This window comes from Nuphar pumila, chromosome 4 (assembly GCF_984573655.1).
Source record: "Nuphar pumila chromosome 4, dmNupPumi1.hap1.1, whole genome shotgun sequence".
Taxonomy (NCBI): Eukaryota; Viridiplantae; Streptophyta; class Magnoliopsida; order Nymphaeales; family Nymphaeaceae; genus Nuphar; species Nuphar pumila.
In genome coordinates, this window is record NC_143252.1 from 145,130,189 (window position 1) to 145,149,724 (window position 19,536).

The following is a 19,536-nucleotide window of genomic DNA, read 5'->3' on the forward strand; positions in this document are numbered from 1 at the left end:
ATTATAACTGGTTCATCCAGTTTTCGGACAGATTCATGGATTATTTAACTGGTTCATCCAGTTTTCGGACTGGTTTGTGGATCATTTGATCGGTTCATCCAGTTTTTTAGACCGGTTCATGGGTTATTTGATCGGTTCATTCAATTTTCGAACCATTTCGAGGGTCATATGACCGGTCTATTTAGTTTTCAGACCATTTCAAGGTGTTATTGGCATTAAAGATAGTTAGATGACTTAGTGTGTTCACGTCACCAAAGTGACTGCATACACGTATGTCATCAAAGAATTTTCATGCTATCATACAGTTTAAGCCGATATCCATATTGTACTTAGATTCATGAAACGATAAATGACCCAAAGGTAGTTTTATCGTGTTTAGAATTTAAGTAGGGTAGAATAAGGTAAATGTGTCGAGATACATCACACATGTGTATCCAAAGGTACCTTGTGTTGATGGTCTAACTTCACAAAAACCTTAGTTTTACCGAATATGGTTGGTAGGCGAAGTGGTTTTGCGTGTCAGAGTTCTTACCAAAGTAGGACTCTGATGACCCCCTTCACTCGCCTGAAAATAAGCATATCAAGGGTCTTTATTCTTTTGCTTTTTTCCACTAAAGTTTTACCCTCGTACGAATGTTTCTTGATACATGTCTTTTGTCGTGCAGTTTCTAGTTTTGTGATTTTAGATGACTCAAGCTCTATACCTTTTCTTGATGGATCTAACTTTAGTGATTGAAAATAAACTATTTTTTTTACATTAGGGTATATGGATTTAGATCTGGCCATAAGGATAGATGAACCTGCTGCCCTCACTGATCAAAGCACTGCTGATCAAAAGATTGCTTTTGAGAAGTGAGAGCGCTCGAATAGGCTTAGCTTGTTGTTTTTGCAATCTAAAGTAGCTAAGAATATTCGCAGTGCTATCCCACAATATAGAACAGTGAGGGAATTTCCTGAATGCCATTGAGGCACAATTTGTGAGTTCAAACAAGGCCAGAGCCAGTACCTTAATGTCAAAGCTTATAACTATGAAATATTCTAGAGGAGAAAATATTCGCCAACACATTTTGAGAATGAGGAACATAACATCTCAGCTGAATGACATGAAGCTCCTCTAATTCTTTTCTAGTGTATTTAGTTTTAACGTCCTTACCCTTGAAATACGAACCTTTCAAAATCTCTTACAACACACATAATGATGAATGAACATTTAATGAACTCATGTCCAAGTGTATTGAAGAAGAAGAGAGGTTGAAAGGAGAGAAAGTATAAAGTGCACATATGGTTTCTCATACATCCAAGGTAGGACCAAGAAAGAATGCATTTAAGAGAAATACTAGGAAGAAGCCAACATGGGATAAGACATCCCAAGGAAAGCAATCTGACTATGTTCCCATAAGATGCTTCTTTTGTAAGAAGAAGGGACACAGGAAAGCAGATTGCATAAAACACAAGAAGTGGTTGAAAAAGAGAAGTAATTTGTCATTTGTTTCTCATAAAAGTAATTTATTACAAATTCCTGAAAATAGCTGGTGGATTGATTCGGGTGCTAATGTTCATATTTTCAACTGTCTACAGTTGTTCCTGAGCAGAAGGGAACCAACAATGCGTGAGAAGAACATTTATTCAGGAAACAAGATGCATTCACATGTGAAGGGTGTTGGAACCTGCAGGATTACTCCAGATACAGGCGTAGTTTTAGATCTTCATGATGTCTTTTATATTCCATCATATAGTAGAAACTTAATTTCAATTTTGGAGTTGGATAAATTTGGATATTGTTTTATGTTTGAAAATTTTAAATTGTTTATTTATAGAAATTCAATTGAAATTGGTTTTGCATCAGTTTATGATGATTTATATCGATTGAATGTGAAGATCCAAACTCAAGAGTCTCTGACTTCTGAATACGCATTGATTGGAAATAAATGTAGCTTGATAAATGATAAATCTTACATGCTTTGACATCGAAAGTTGGGTCATATCTCTGAAAAAAGAATAAAAAGACTTGTAAATGAAGGGATCTTAAAATCTCTAAATTTTACCGACAATGATGCATGTGTTGATTGCATAAAGGCTAAGCATACAAACACAAATAAAGAGGGTGCCAAACGCAGTAGTGAGATATTGAAAATAGTCTATACGGATGTATGTGGACCTTTTTCTCCTTGTTATATAGGCAAAAAATATTTTTTCACCTTTATTGATGACTATTCTCGGTATATGTATCTTTACTTGATCTTTGAAAAATCTGATATTTTTCAAATATTTAAGAAATTTAAGAAAGAAGTAGAGAAACAAACCAATAAGGTTATTAAGATAGTCAGGTCTGATAGAGGTGGCGAATATTATGGTAGATTTACTGAGATGGGGCAAATGGAAGGATCATTAGCGTGATTTCTCAAAGAGGAAGGCATTGTGCCTCAATATACCATGTATGGTAGTGCCTATCAAAATGGTGTAGCTGAAAGAAAAAATCGTACGCTTAAGGAAATGGTCAGAGCTATGTTGAATTATTCAACACTTTCCATAAAGTTGTGGGGTGAAGCCTTAAGGACTGCTGTGCATATTTTGAATAAGGTTCCTACGAAATCTGTGCCTAAAACTCCTTATAAGTTGTTGACAGGTAAGAAACCATTACTGTTTTATGTGCACATATGAGGATGTCCTGCAGAGGCTAAGTTGTATAACCCCCACATTAAAGCCTTTGATTCAAGAACAACCAGTGGAAATTTTATTGGTTATTCAGAAAGATCAAAAGGGTACAAATTTTATTGCCTATCTCACCCACCACAGATTGTTGAAATAGATAAGGCAAAATTTCTAGAAGATGGTTCAGTAGGATTAAGTGCACTTCAAAGCCTTGGTTTTGAGGAAGTATATGATCCAGTTTCATCACCTGTTAAGGAAAACATCGAAAGATACCACATTATTATTCCTAATGATGATGTAGTTGATCATTCGGCTGTTAATGCACAAATCCAAAGTGAACCTATTGTGGACAATGCAGAAGAGCACGAACAGGATGATCAGGTTCAATCTAAACCTGAAGAATGAGCTATTTGAAGATCCACAAGGATTAGGAGATCTGCCATACATCCGGATTATGTGGTGTACCTTCAGGAGCCTGGTGATTTCATAGATATAGATGATGATCCGTTGACTTTTATGGAAGCTGTTGAAAGCAAACAATCTTCGCACTAGATAGAAGCCATGAAAGAAGAGTTAGACTCTATGGCTAAAAATCAAGTGTGGAATCTTATCATGTTACCTAAAGAAGTAAAACCCGTAGGGTGTAAATGGGTCTTTAAGACCAAGAAGGACTCCAAAGGTAACACAGAGAGACATAAAGCAAGATTGGTTGCTAAAGAATTCACCCAGATGGAGGGCATTGATTATAATGAGACATTTTCTCTAGTCTCAACTAAGGAGTCAATGAGGATAATTTTGGCCCTCGTAGCTCATTATGACTTAGAGCTATACATCAGATGTATGTGAAAACACCGTTCCTCAAAGGGGGTCTGAATGAAAAAGTATACATGGAACAACCTCTTAGTTTCTCTGAAGATGATCGTTTGGTTTGCAAGCTTAACAAATCAATATATAGACTTAAACAGGCCTCCCGATAGTAGTATATTAAATTTTTCCTAGTCATTATGACTTTCGGGTTTACAGAAAACATTATTGATCAATGTATATACCATAAGGAAAGTGGGAGTATGTTTATTATATTGATGTTGTATGTGGATGGCATCTTACTTGCAACCAACAATATAAAGTTGCTTTCAGAGACAAAATAGTTTCTTGCATCATATTTTGATATGAAAGATATGAGTGAGGTTGCTTATGCTCTTGGCATTGAGATTCGTCGAGACAGAGCAAAAGGTTTTCTAGGCCTCTCTCAGAGATCCTATATAGAAAAAGTGTTAAAGCGATATGGGATGGAGAATTGTTCTCATAGTTCAATACCCATATCAAAAGGTGATATGCTGAGCCTAAATGATTGTTCACAAAATGACATTGACAAAGCACATATGAGTGCTTATTCATATGCATCAATTGTTGGCAGCTTGCAGTACGCACAGACATGTTCTCGACTAGATATTTCTTTTGTAGTAGGGATGCTTGGAAGATTTCAGTCTAACCCAGGTATACCTCATTGGAAGGCTGCCAAGAAAGTCTTGCGGTACTTGTAAGGGACAAAAGACTATATGTTGACGTATCATAAAGTTGATCACCTCAAGGTCATTGGCTACTCAGATGCGGACTTAGGAGGATGCCTCAATAGTAGAAAGTCTACTACTGGGTATATCATCCTACTTGTTGGGGGCGCGATCTCTTGGAGGAGTGGGAAGATACGACCACTGCTGCCCACACCATGGAAGCAGAATTCATAGCGTTGTACGAGACTACCTCGCAGGCTATATGGTTAAAGAACTTCATATCACAGTTAAAGGTGGTCGATTCCATTAGGAAGCCTCTGAAGGTCTATTGTGATAATGAAGTTGCAGTGTCTTTTTCGAACAACAACAAAAGTACTACGTCGTGCAAGCATATGAAATTAAAGTATTTTGTTGTTAAAGAAAGGACGAAGAATCATCTAGTGCATATTGTTAATATTGGTACCAAAGAGATGATCACTGATCCTCTTACTAAAGGGCTAGCACCGGGATTATATTCCGAACATGTAATGAGGATGAGCTTGTTAAACTCTTTTTTTGACATATGCACATAAATAAAGTGATCACTTTCAGTTTTTTTATTCTCATTATGGTGGTTGTTAATCTCATAAAGATTAAAGATTCAACTAAGGACCTATAGAATAGAATAAAAAGGTCATTATATTCATCAAGTTATTCCCATAAGGTTTTCTGGTTAAAGGGTTTATCGTCAGAACAAGTGGGAGAATATTGGGATAAACCACCACGTTGGTGGTGGGTTACCCACGATGTGGGTAACGCTCCCCCATGAATGTGCTCATTTCGTTAAACCTGCACAAAATCAAGGGGAACAGTTACACAACCGTTCCCATTTTGTGCCTATAAAAGAATATCCGTGAGCGACCCTTTGCGTGTGCAAAAATATAGAGAAAAACACAGAAAAGGGTTAAGGCATAAATTACCTTTTCTGGTGGGTTTTTTATAAAGGAAGAGAAGAGAGATCCTGCTCACTGATTGCTGAAGGAGCCTGCGCTCATTGGAGGGCTGCAATCCGGCTAAGGAGCTAAGCTTTCCCTTACTTCAGCCACCACCTGCTCCTTTCCTCTGCTCCAGCTGACCTCAGTTTTTTGGCAAGTGCAACAGCCTGTCAATGGCTGCCTCAGGTACGCAGTCCTCCCCTATATTTTATTGGTGCTCTGTGTCTTCTGTCGTTATGCAGGGCCACTGCCTTTCAGGGAAGGAGATGCGTTTGCCGGACCAGCTACCCAACAGTTTGTTCAACGAATAAGGAAGCAAATCAGTGGATTCCTACCAGATGGAAGAGGGTGAAACGGAAGGCGATGAGGGTTTATGAAAGAACCACTGCACTCAACGACCCGAAACTGATGACAGTGGAGAGCTTCAAGGGAGACGCTAATACTCCCCCACCAACCTCCAACAACTCGTATTCAAAGTCCTGGGCAAACAAAGTGGAAGGGGAAAGGAGGACAACCCCCAACCCAGTTCTGTCCTACAAGCAGTGCCAACAACTACAAACCCCAGATTGCGATCCCGAAGAGCCGTTATGAAGAACTCCTTGAACCTCTCAGGTGGACCGCCATTGCCGGATTTCTTGGAGGTCTGGGAGACAGGAAGTACCTACCGATAATGCCCTGCAAGCGCAATGGCCTTAATGCCAGGGATGACCCTATCGACTCTCAAAGATGAATTATTTCTCATTTCCGTAAGATCTGAAGAGCATTACTGGATTGTATCCCGGAAACGAGCATGGCGGGTAGCCGGCAAAACATTAGTGACGAATAAGTGGAGGCCTGGCACACCGATTCGGCTAGAGGTTACCACCATGATGCAACTGTGGATCCAACTCCCCGACTTGTCACTAGAGCTATAGTCGGAGGACATCTTGGAGAGCGATTGGGGGCGAATATGTAGGCACAGACGTCTACACAAAAACGAAGGAGAAGCTACACTATGCAAGGGTTAAAATGGAGGTCCCAGTCGACTTTTCACCATAACCAGCGCGGTGGAAATTGAAGTGGAAGGAGGAGGCACTTACTCGCAGGCGGTTGTTTACGAGCAAAGCATCAAGCTCTGCCCAAGATGCGGCTCCATCACACATTCGACAGATTGCTGTGGTCTACAGCCTACATCTGCACCCATCTCATCAAACAAAGAGGATGACACATCACAAGGGTGGTCGCAGGTGAGAATTTTTCGCCCAAACCGGCCAAGGATCAAGAAAACGAAACTGAAAATTGTAAAGGTGTTATCTAAATATATTGATAGTAAAAGAGAGAATACAATGAACATACATAGGAAAAATACAGTGCACACACGATAATTAGTTATCGTTATCACGGTTTCCTCGGGAATATCGATTCCTTGATTATCGATGCATTTGGCTGATCTGATAACGACTATACAGACTATACAAGAGTACCAAGTATGTTGGTCGGACTGTATCGAGATAACAAGGATATCGAGTATTCGATATTCGAGTTATCATAAACTCTTTTACGCCCCCCTCAAGTTGGAGCGTGTAGATTGAGTATGCCTAACTTGGTCTTAAGGCGAGAGAAGTGATCAATGCCAAGCGCCTTGGTGAAAAAATCTGCATACTAGGAGTGCATGGGAACAAAACTTGTTTGAATCAGGCCACTCTGAATTTTTTTTCTCACAAGATGACAATCGATCTCGATGTGTTTGATGCGCTCATGATAAACCAGATTTGCGGCAATGTGAAGGGTTGCCTGGTTGTCGCAATACAATGTCATGGGCTGGGAGTGACTAATACCAAAATCCATCAAAAGGTACTTGATCCATGTGAGTTCGCAACATGCCAAGAACATAGATCGATACTCAGCTTCAGCTGATGAGCCAGACACAGTGGACTGCTTTTTAGTCTTCCAAAAAACCGAGTTGTCCCCAATCAATATGCAATAACCGAACATTGATCTACGAGTGATTGGGTAGGAGGCCCAATCAGAATCGCAATAACCAACCACTTGGATGTTGCTTGTGGAAGACATTAGAATTCCCTTTTTTAAGAAACTTTTGATATATCGAAGGACCCGAATAACGATGTCTATATGCGGTTGTCGCGGCTGATTGCTGAACTGAATTAGAATATTGACCGTAAATACGATATCTAGATGGGTTGTAGTGAGGTATAATAACCGACCCACCAAACGTTTGTACGATCCTGGGTCTTCCAATAAGGCACCATCTTCATTACTAAGCTTGATGTGGGATTTCATGGGTGTTTTGCTTGGTTTTGCTCCAAGAAATCCCATGTACTGAAGAATATCAAGGGCATACTTACGCTGGGAGAGGAAGATGTCGTTCTTGGATCTGACGACTTTAATATTGAGAAAATATTTTAAACATCCAAGGTCTTTCAATCAAAATTGTTGATTAATGTGCACTTTGAGTTTCTCGATATAGGTGAGATCATCTCCTGCAATGATGATATCATCCACGTATACCTGAACAAAGATATGTGCCCTATTAGTAGCCTTTGAAAAAAGGAAATAGCCAGCCTTAGACTGAACAAAACCTTCTTGAAGCATATAATGTGAAAGTTTAGCAAACCAGTTTCGAGAAGACTGTTTAAGGCTGTACAACGACTTGTGCAACTTGCAAACCTTATGCTCCCCCTGAACCGAAAAACCCAATGGCAAGTCCATGTATACCTCTTCATTGAGATCCCCATGTAAAAAAGCGTTGTTAACGTCTATTTGATATATATGCAAGTGCTTTATTGCTGAAATAGCTATCAAGCATCATACAGTGACCAGCTTTGCAAGCAGAACAAAAGTCTCATTATAATCTAATCCTTCAATTTGAGTGGAGCCTTTAGGCATTAGACATGTTTTATATCTTTCAATAGAGTCATCATAACAATACTTTGTTTTGTATACCCATTTGCATCCAACTGGGTGCTTTCCAGCGGGTAAATCTACAATCAACCAGGTGTAATTTTCTTCCAACACCCTAATCTCTACAGTCATGGCATCATGCCAATACTGAAACTTTATGGCATGGGAAAAGGTTTTGGGTTCTGGACATTGAGAAATAGCACTTAGGAAGGCACAATGTTCCTTAGAAAAATGATCATACCTTATAACTTTAGACAACTCATGATTTGTGTTGTGGGTCTTTTCTCTCGCATCGGTCGATTGGAGTATGGGAGCAACGGTGTAGCAACTGTAGTCTTTGAGACACAATGGCAGTTGACGGTTTCTTTCAGATCTTTGGTGATAGACTTGAATGAGCTCAACAGTTTTAGGATTTGGATCAAGGTGGATGGGTTTGGGGGTCTCATTGACTACACTTTCATTGGATTCTTGAGTTTCGTAAGACTGAGGCTAAAAAATGGAAATGGGTAGGACACACACTTCTTCTTCATTCAGAGCATTATGATCTTGAAAGGAAAAAATATTTTCATAAAACTTGATATCCCGACTTATAAAAATCTTTTTTGTTTCAAGATCATATACACGATATCCCACTTAACCATATGGGTATCCTATGAACACTCATTTGTGAGCATGATTATCAAATTTGTGAGAGTAATGGATATTCTGAGCATAGCACAGACACCCGAAGACACGAAAATGGTCATAAGTTGGGTTCTTCCCATGGAGTAACTCGTAAGGTGTCTTTCCCAATAATTGTTTTAAAGGAATGCGATTAATGATGTATACAACCCTTAAAATGCATTCTCCCCAAAATTTAATAGGTAGGAAGGCTTGAAATCTCAAGGCCCTAGCAACATTGAGCATATTTCTTTGCTTATGTTTGACCACACCATTTTGTTGGGGGGTCCCAACAAAACTATGATGATGCTCAACACTCTTTTCTCTTAAAAAAAGGTTTGCATGTCACTCGAAAAAAACTCAGTTCCATTGTCAGATCTGAGACTCAAAAATTTACTGTTGAATTGATTTTCAATGATAAAAAAAAAAATTTAATCTGAACTATGATTTTTTATTTGTGCTGCACAAGGTGAACCCATATAGTTCTAGAATAATCGTCTACAATAATAAAAAAATATTATGCTCCGAATAATGAGGTGGTTTGGTATCCTCCTCAAATGTCACAATGAATAAGCTAGAAAGGATTTGATAAAGCAATGGATCCGCTAGAAAATAAAAGTCGAGTTTGCTTAGCCATGTGACACACATCACAATGATCATGAGGAACACAACCATGTAGTTTCTAATTATTTATAAGAATTTGTAATCTAGCATTCGAAAGATGTCCAAGATGTAAATGCCAAATATTAGAATCAAAAGAAGAGTTATTCAGGGAATGATTATCACTGGTCTAAAAAACATAAAACCCATCACATCGCTTACCCACTCCAATCTTTCTCTTCGAGAGATGGTCCTAAAAAATACAATAATCATGACAAAAGATAACATCACATTTGAGGTCTTGAATCAATTTACTCACATAAATAAGATTAAATTTAAATTATGGAACAAAGAGGGCATTTGATAGAAGAAAATTTAGCGCCAATCAGACACTACCCATGTGAGTGGCATGTGTAGAGGAGCCATTTGGCAATCCAATAGGAGGAAAATGTTGGACTTAGGGGACATTTAATTTGACAAAGAATTAGTAATGTGGTCTATCGCGCCTGTGTCTATGATCCAATGTTCTGGTGCTATGGAGTGTACAAAAAAAATATGGAGATTACCAGTTAGGTTGACTGCAGGTGCTGGTTTGGGATTACCTATATTTATTATAGCAATGATCTGCGAACTCAATTTCTTAATAGAACCATCTACGAAACCAAACTTATTTTTTGCAGATAGTGTCATGGTCATTGCGCGACACCATCTAATGTAGTTGTTGTTGGTCAATGGTTACGATACCAGTGCCATGTCGGGATTGTCTGAGTGATGGAAGAATGGGCTTTCCATCTCTTCAGAGTTTGGGCTTGATGTACTTTCAACTTCGCTATCCATCTTTAGGGTGGATTTGTAGGTTGAAAAGAAAATGATCGGGATAGCTGATCATGTGGCTTACTAATTTTGGTACATATAGATATTTATGGACCTTTAACCGTAAAAACACATGAAATAAAATCATATTTTATCACATTTATAGATGATTATTCAAGGTATGGATACATATGCCTAATCTCTAAGAAATCTAAAGCTCTAGAAAAGTTTAAGGCATACAAACATGAAGCTGATGGATTACTATGAAGAAAAATTCAAGTTATTAGATCTTATAGAGGAGGTAAATATAACTCTGATGAGGTTAAAAACTTTTGCATTGATAATAATATAACTCCTCATACAACTATACCTTATACACCACAACAGAATGGTGCAACTTAAAACGAAGGAATAAAACCTTAATAGATATGACAAGGTCTATGTTGGCATATGCAAATCTTCCTAAGAAATTCTAGAGAGAAGCAATTTATACTGCCATGTATATCCTGAATAAGGTTTCTTCTAAAGCTGTAGAGCTTACTCTCCATAAATTATGGACCGGTAGGAAGTCAGACTTGAGCCATTTACGAAAGTGAGGGTCACCTGCTCATGTATTGTTCTCTAGTCAAATGAAAGACAATTTAGGTAGTAAAGCTATCAAATGCATCTTCATGGGATACCTAAAAAGATCAAAGGGATATCGTCTATATAATCTTGGAAAGGGATTTATAGAGAATGAAAAGGTAAAATTCTTTGAAACTCAAGAAAATAATTTTGATCTTGAAGATGATGGTGTCTTTCTTGATATAATAAATGATCTTGTGGTACCCATTCAAGAGTTAGAGTATAACGATTCAGTTGTGAATAATGAGCAAAATTCAAAAGCAGTAATTGGACAGAAAAGAACAAGAATTCATCCATCTTATTTGAATGATTATTACACATTCTTAAATGAGGAATTATGTTATTCCATGGATTTAGATGAAACTCTTAACAACTTGGGTTTTGAAGATGCAATTGCTTCTAATGAGTCTGAACTATGAAAGAAAGCAATGAAAAATGAGTTGCACTCCATAGAAAAGAATGAAGTTTGGGAACTTGCTACTTTGCCTAATGGATATAAGGCAATTGGTAGCAAGTTGGTTCTCACAAAAAAACTCAAGGCAGATGAATTTATTGATAGATTCAAGGCAAGATTAGTAACAAAAAGCTATACTCAATGAGAATGCATTGATTATAAAAAAACTTACTCTCTTGTAGCCAAACTGACATCTATTCGTATTATATTGGCATTGGTAGCTTATTTTGATCTTGACCTATATCAAATGGATGTGAAAATGACATTCTTAAATGGTGAATTAAATAAAATTATTTTCATGTAGCAACCAGAAGTTTTTGAAATTGAATGTCAAGAGGATAAAGTATATAAGTTAAATAAATCTTTGTATGGATTTAAGTAGTCATCAAGACAATGGTATTTGACTTTTTATAATGCTATAACCAAATTGGGTTAGGAGGCAAATAGACTGGACCACTATATATATGCCAAGAATAGTGGAGGTAAGTTTACTATGTTATCATTTTATGTTGATGATATATTAATTTTAGAAAATGACATAGACATGATAAATATGACCAAATCATGGTTAAGTTCTCGATTTGAAATGAAAAATATGGGTGAAGCTTCATATATCCTTGGAATTAAGATCTAGAGAAATAGAAAATTGAGATTGCTATGTCTAAATCAAGAAAAATATCTTACCACATTACAATTGGTATCATCATGGTGAATTTGTGATCCCACCTACAAGACAACATGTTGATGCATGTTTAGATAACATAGATGATATGGATGAATTGATACATGATGCATTTGGAATACATGATTCTCATTGTGATGGAATAGATGAGCCTATTGAAAGTCAGAGTTCAGAAGCTAATGCAACCTTCACTGAATTGCTGAGTGATGCTGAACAAGAACTATATCTCGGATGTGCTAGATTTACAAAGTTGTCCTTCATTGTTTGCCTGTTTCATATAAAATATCTTAATGGATGGAGTAATAAATAGTTTGATATGATGCAGGATTTAGACTTGGTGGAAGTAACCCTCTTAGAACAACTTGGGTTATACATGAAGGATGAGGATGAGGATGAGGATGAGGATGATGGTCTGCCTAATGTTACTGCTGCTCCTACCACACTTCCTGAATTTGGTGAGCATGGTGGAATTCAGGTGAGCATGGTGGAAGTAACCCTCTTGAGCAACTTGGGTTATTTAGGAAGGATGATGATGATGACGAGGATGATGGTCTGCCTGATGTTACTGCTGCTCCTACCGCTCTTCATGAATTTGGTGAGCGTAGACTAGATGAGCATATAAGGTTTGATCATTTGCTATGTTGCTTGGATCTTATGGGAGAGAGCTGAAAAGAAAAACTAAGGCATCTTGTTTGCCACAGTGAAATGCAAGAAGGGTTGAGGGAACTGAGGATGAGAACAACAAAAAGTATTCTCTCTCTCTCATTAGACACAGTTTGGCTGAGTTTGTTTCTCCTAAAATTGTGATCAAGCAATTTTCTTTCAATAATAATTCTTCTCCACTGTCAGGTGGCTTTATGTGACAGAGGAAGACATAATGGGACTTCCCTGCTTTCAGGTATATTTGTTTAATGTGCTTCCATGTAACTTGAGCATCCTTCTTTTCTACAAAACTTCAAAGATTGGAGTATGTTTTCAAATTTTCATTGATTTTAACTGTTCCCATCTTTTTCTTTTATAGGATACACTCATATGCTTTTTTGCAACCATCGCATATGTGAAGTCGCTTAAAATGCTAAATAAAAGAGACAAGATTTCTGAGAAAGAACTCACCAGGAACAAAACTACCCAATTTCCAAACCCAGATGCTGTATTGCATCTTTATGTGTTAGTTACTTTGAGGATGCTCTTTGTTCCATTTGTTAGTTGTTCATCTCAGTTTATTTCATATGTCTGAGTAGTAAACTTATTCAATTATTGACTTTCAAAATACTTGCATTGATTTTTCAGCTTGAATCACCAGATTACCTTCATTTGAGCCTCACCATCTATAGATTTTTGCCTTTGATTATCAAGCTCCCATTTTGATTTTTGTCATTCCGTCTATTATACAAGAGTGAGATGTTTAATGTATGGCTTACTAAGCACCACCTGTTTCAAGAATGCAGGGGTTATGGTGGATTTGGAGGACTTGGGCACTCTGTTTATCATAGAGAACTGCTTCCTAGACTGCTGCAATATGATTGGGATGGAAGGATCAATCATCTTGCAACTAGTGGAACTCATACTGCAGCTGTTTCCGAGTCTGGTACTACTTTTGATCAATTTAAAACCTATTAGAGAATTGCCTTGTGGATTCAGATATCTCGTGCACTTTCAAACTAACTAATCTTTTATGGATATATTTTGTAAGTATGATGCTACTAGTATTGACAGGGAATATATAATTTAAAAAAATAATAATAAAAGTTTTTACTGGCACAGTTTTAAACTGCGCTAGTAAACACTTTTTTGCTGGTGCAGCAAATGTGTCAGTATAAGGCCCTTTGACACTCTGAAGGACTTTTAATGACACATTTGTTGTGCTATGAAAAATGTTTACTGGTGCAACATTGTGCCGGTAAAGTTTATTTTTTGCTGGCTCATAACTGCATGCCAGTAACAGTTCTTTCAACTTCGTATGAGTTTTTTGCTGGCGCAGAACTGCGCCAGTATTAAGTTTTTGCTGGCGTAGAACTGCACCAGGAAAAATTCTTTTTAGTTTTGTGAAGGATTTTTGCTGGCGCAAAATTGTGCCAGTATTACATTTTTGCTGGCGCAAATTTGTGCCAGCAAAAAATGATATTTCCTGCCAGTGTAAGGTTGTGCCAGGAAATGCATTACTGGCGCTACTGCTGGCGCATTCTTGCACCAGCAAAGATGTTTGCTGGCGCTATTGTTGTGCCAGTAAAACCTTTAATTCTTGTAGTGTATGGTGGTTGTGTGAAGATGACCTGATTGACAAGATCAGGCAATAGTGGAATGAACCTCAACATGCTTCTTGGACAACACTAAGGTTGGTCAGGAGGATGAATTATGTAAGAGGTTAATTGAATGGTCGAAAAGAGGGGGCAGTAAGGTTTCAATACATTGTGCTTGGGAAGAAAAGCTAAAAAGGCTACAAGATAGCAAGTCTACTCTTAGGCTTGGGGATAAAAGGTTTTGAGGTTATGCACATGTTGTTCCAAAAGATTCTTTTGTTAAGATATACTTGTTTATGGAAGCCTTGTATTATATTTTTTTTATCATTATTACCTGAGTCCCTCGTGGAATGTAAGTGGCCGTAGGTCTAATAGTGTCTTTTTTTGGAAATAATAACTTATTATAAATAAAGGAAAGGAAAGGAGATGAGGATCATGGCGTTTTCTACAAATACCTAATCTTAGCATTATTATATCTTTTATAGTCAGGTTCTACTGATAACCTAATCAGTTAATGGAAGCACAAATGGAGTTTGAAAAGTAGATACAATAGCATCGAATAATGCATTTTAGAGTTTAGTTTAGGTCATGGTCATCTGGCTATGCCCATAAAGACCATCGCAGTAGGGTTTTTAAAAGACTTGCAAGAAAATCTGTTTTACTCTGTATGATTTTAGTACTAATGCTTTCTTTTATGATGTTAGGTTGATGGTACAACAACAACAACAACTACGCCTTCATCCCAAAACAATTGGGGTCGGCGATATGAACCAAAAAAGAAAATCATTCTGGGTCTTCCACATGAATCCTTCTCCTCCAATCATTTCTATCCAATGCCATGTCCTCGGTGAGGTTCAAAGCATTCATATCCTTTCCTATCATCTCCATCCAAGTCTTCCTAGGCCTACCTCGACCTCTTTTAACTAATATATTTTCCCATTTCTCCAACCTTCTAATTGGAGCATCATTAGGCCTTCGCCGAATATGTCCAAACCACCGTAAACGATTCTCTCGCATCTTATTTTCAATGGGTGCAACGCCTACCTTCTTACATATCTCCTCGTTTCAAATCTTATCTTTTACTGTATTTCCACACATCCATCTAAGCATACGCATCTCAGCTACACTCATTTTTTGAATATGATGTCTCTTGGCAGCTCAACATTCCGTACCATATAGTAAAGCGGGCCTAATTGTCATCCTATAAAACTTTTTCTTCAACCGCAATGGCATTCTACGATCGCACAATACTCCAGTTGCACTTTTTCATTTCATCCACCCAACCTTTATCCTATGATTTACATCTCCATCAATTTCTTCATACTTTTGAATGATAGATCCCAAATATTTGAAACAGTCACCCACCGGTATTTCTTGTTCACCAAGCTTCACTACACTCCCATCACTACTTCGTTGCTTACTAAACCGACATTCCATATATTCTGTCTTACTCTTACTCCACTTAAAACCTCTTGCTTTCAATGTCTGTCTCCATAATTCTAACTTAGCATTAACCCCAACTCTAGACTCATCAATCAAAACAATATCATCAGCAAACAACATACACCATAACACATTTTCTTGAATTGATCTCGTAAGCTCATCCATCACTATAGCAAATAGGAAAAGGCTTAATGCAGATCCTTGATGTAACCCAACCGTTATAGGAAACTTGGTTGTCACCCCTCCACAAGTGCGTACATTGGTTACTACTCCTTCGTACATATCTTTAATTATACTAATGTATTTGAGAGAAACACCTTTCTTCTTCATTGTCCACCAGAGAACATCCCTAGGTGCTCTATCGTATGCCTTCTCTAAATCAATAAAAACCATATGCAAATCTTTGTTTCTCTCTCTATATCTCTCGATAAGTTGTCTAAAAAGATGTATAGCTTCCATAGTTGATCTTCCAGGCATAAAACCAAATTGATTCTCTGATATCATGACAACCTTCCTCAACCTATATTCAATCACCCTCTCTCAAAGTTTCATAGTATGTCTCATGAGTTTTATACCACGATAGTTTGTGCAATCTTGTATATCACCCTTATTCTTATATAGAGACACCAAAGTACTCTTCCTCCACTCATTAGGCATCTTATTTGTCCGCCAAATCTTGTTAAAAAGATTTGTCAACCATTTTAAGCCTTTCTCACTCAAGTATTTTCAAGCCTCGATAGATATACCATCTGGGCCAACTGCTCTTCTTGATTTCATTTTCTTCAAAGCCTCTACAATTTCTTTCTTTTGAATCTTGCGCATCAAGTCACGATTCATCTCATGAAAAGGAATAGAGAAGTCTCCAAGATCCTAAGCATGACTTCCATTAAATAGCTTATCAAAAATAATCTTTCCATCTCTCCTTAATCTCCTCATATTTGACTAAAACCTTTTGCGTTTTATCTTTGATACATCTAACCATACCCAGATTCCTCGATTTCCTATCTCTCATCTTTGCAAGCCTATAAATATCCTTCTCGCCCTCTTTGGTATCCAACTTGTCATAAACCTCCTTATATACCTTATCCCTCGCGTTTCGAACTACTTTTTAGCTTCCTTAAATTCTCATTATCACGACTCTTAGATTTCTATAACACTCTCTTTTAACCTTAATAACTAATTTGACATCCTCGTTTCACCAAATTATGTTAATTTGATGTCAGGTTGATGGTACTCGGTCAATTTTGTAGAACCGAGCATTTTTGCCATACAAATTATATTAATATATATTCCACATTTCACATAATGTGATTCAATACCTTAATTGCTAAGTTTGGTTTGCTGGGCTACATGTGATTCTCGTTTAAATGAGAAAGCAAGAGAGTCCATTTCTCTCCACTCATTTTCTAATGTTTGTTTAGCCAATGCTAATGACATTCATTCTCTCATTATGATTCCATTGATTTGCTTTCATGTTCTCTGTGCATTCAAGTTTCTCTCTTTTTCAACAACTTCATTTTGTGAAAAAAATGTCAGTAAGATCCCAAGCTCACAAGGGCTACAGACACCTGGCTAGATGTGTGGGCTTAAGGTCTTCAAATTGAAGGTTATTGCAAGTTCGATACTAGGGGTGCATCCCTTGCTGCAAGATCGAAGCCAACAAGAAAGCTCAAAATAGGAAATGAAAATATAACCATGATTAACATGACACCTCACAAGTGTTGTGTGGTCCCCACTCTCACGCATCTGACGGTCCCTAAGTGAAATGTGTTGTGGGGATTCAATATAACCAATAGACGATGTGGCCATAGCTGTTTTCATCCCAAATGCAGATGAGTGGTTGTCCAATTGCAGGATGCTATGATACCAGATTGCTTGGGACCATTATTTTTCAGTGTTTTCAGAAATTCTGACCTTACAGAGCATGATTGATTTACTAGAAAGTGACACTTGAATCATTTGATGGATAGTTTTTTATAAGATTCAAAAATCAACTGTCTACAATTTTCATAAATTTTTGAGGCTTCAAATACTATTTTTTTTCATCCAAAATTCTTGATCCAAGTGTCAATTTCTAATAAATCAATCATGCTAAACATAAGGTCCGAATTTCAAAAAAAACACCAAAAAATTCTTAGTGGGTAGAGTTGGTATGTTTTCCATCCAGTAGGTTCCCATCTCTCTCTCTCTCCCTCTCTCTCTCTCTCTATATATATATATATATATATATATATATGAATCGATGACTTCAATAAAAAAAGGTCTAAAATCTACAGCCAAAGGCCATCAGATGACTTTCCTTCTTCAATGCATGATGGGACCTCTTATATTTGATGTTTATAATTTATTTAGTAAGAAATATGCTTTACACAAAGACTTTACGATACATAAACATGTTTTTTGCAATGTAAAAAATTGATGGCTCACAATGCATTTAAAACTTTACAATACAAAGTACTGTGGGCTATTAATTTTTAGTGTTTTAAAAAATATATTTAAACATTGAAAATTCATAATCCAAAATACATCACTCACTAAATAAATGATAAAATCCAATATGTAAAGTATGATCGATGAAAAACTCAATCGTTAAAGAAGGAACATCGTAGATTATCATTGTATATATATATATATATATATATATATATATATATATATATATATATATATATATATATATATATATATAATGAAAATGAGCAAAATATGTAAACTGGTATACCTCGAGATTTTGATGAAGGTTTTTTTAAGTCTTGAAAATCAACGTCTTTGAATTTTTGTAAATATTCAAGAATACAAAATCACATTTTTTTATCCAATTACGACGATCCAATAGTCGATTACAAGTAAATGGTCATGCCAAATGCATCTGCGGGTTGGATTTGCAAAAACCCTATGAAAATCTTTGTTCATACTAGTTTACATGTTTTGATGGTTTACCTATTCCAGTTTCTCTCTCTCTCTCTCTCTCTCTCTATATATATATATATATATATATATATATATATATAGTTTGAAAAGGGGGACCGTTCAAACAAAGAAAGGTCCAAAATCTACAAGGGATAACAATTGACGGCTCAATGCAATGCTCCTAAACATGACTTTAAACTCTCAACCAAATCCAATTGACGGCTCAATGCAATGCTCCTAAACAGAACTTTAAACTCTCAGCCAAATCCAACGTGTTTATATAATATTATCCTTGGTGATTTGGTATCAGCACTATAAATGGATGAAACTAAAAATCTCATTGGACTACTGAACTTTGTTTTTTAGCTTATGTAAAATGCATAATTCAGATTCCACAAGAAATAAAAGTGGAGCTTGCTCTGGTGTCAATTGTGAACGTTCATTCCTCCCTTTTAGTTGTATAAGGATTCCATTAGCACATTAATATTACTCCACAGGATGAATTCGCTTCCGTAAGCCAAACAGCAGGGCTGGTTCCATATCCTAATCCCATGTACCAATTTTTTTCGGTTTCTTGCGTATCCTTATTTAGCAGTGTACAGGTTGAGAGAGCATGCCCTTTACATTGTCAATCATTTCTTTCGTGTATCAACACTGAAGGGATAGTTTTGCATCCCATTGCCTTCACATACGGCAGTAGAAGGCAAGATGCAAGACTCCCCTTATGCCGAGTGTAAGCAGAGGGTTGCATGCAGTGAGGAAAAAGGAACCAAAATCCATGATATAAAGTGAAAACCATAAAATTAGTTTCCAAGCCTAATTTGCCATAGAAGTGAAAATAGTACCTTGTAATCTTATCTGCAACGAAAGAAATAAATCCTGAAATTTTACTCATCATAGACAGCTTATTTACTCTGGGATGACGGTATTCAAGCCTCATGTTTGGAAGTAAGAAAAATTCTCATAGGGATTTTTTTATGAGAAGTTTTGATATGATAACTTTTCCAAATGAAAAGTTTTCACTTGTTTAGCATGAGAAACCGTATGAGAAAAATAAGAGAGGTGGAGGTGG

General features: G+C 36.9%; 1 long non-coding RNA gene across 1 annotated transcript; it reads left to right on the forward strand.

The window, feature by feature from the left end:
- The first annotated feature begins 12,572 nt into the window (after nucleotides 1–12,572).
- On the forward strand, nucleotides 12,573–13,495 carry LOC149841510 (uncharacterized). The gene is made up of 2 exons (XR_016431655.1): nucleotides 12,573–12,769; nucleotides 13,320–13,495. It is a non-coding gene; the product is annotated as an uncharacterized LOC149841510 (long non-coding RNA).
- The last annotated feature ends 6,041 nt before the right edge of the window (nucleotides 13,496–19,536 follow it).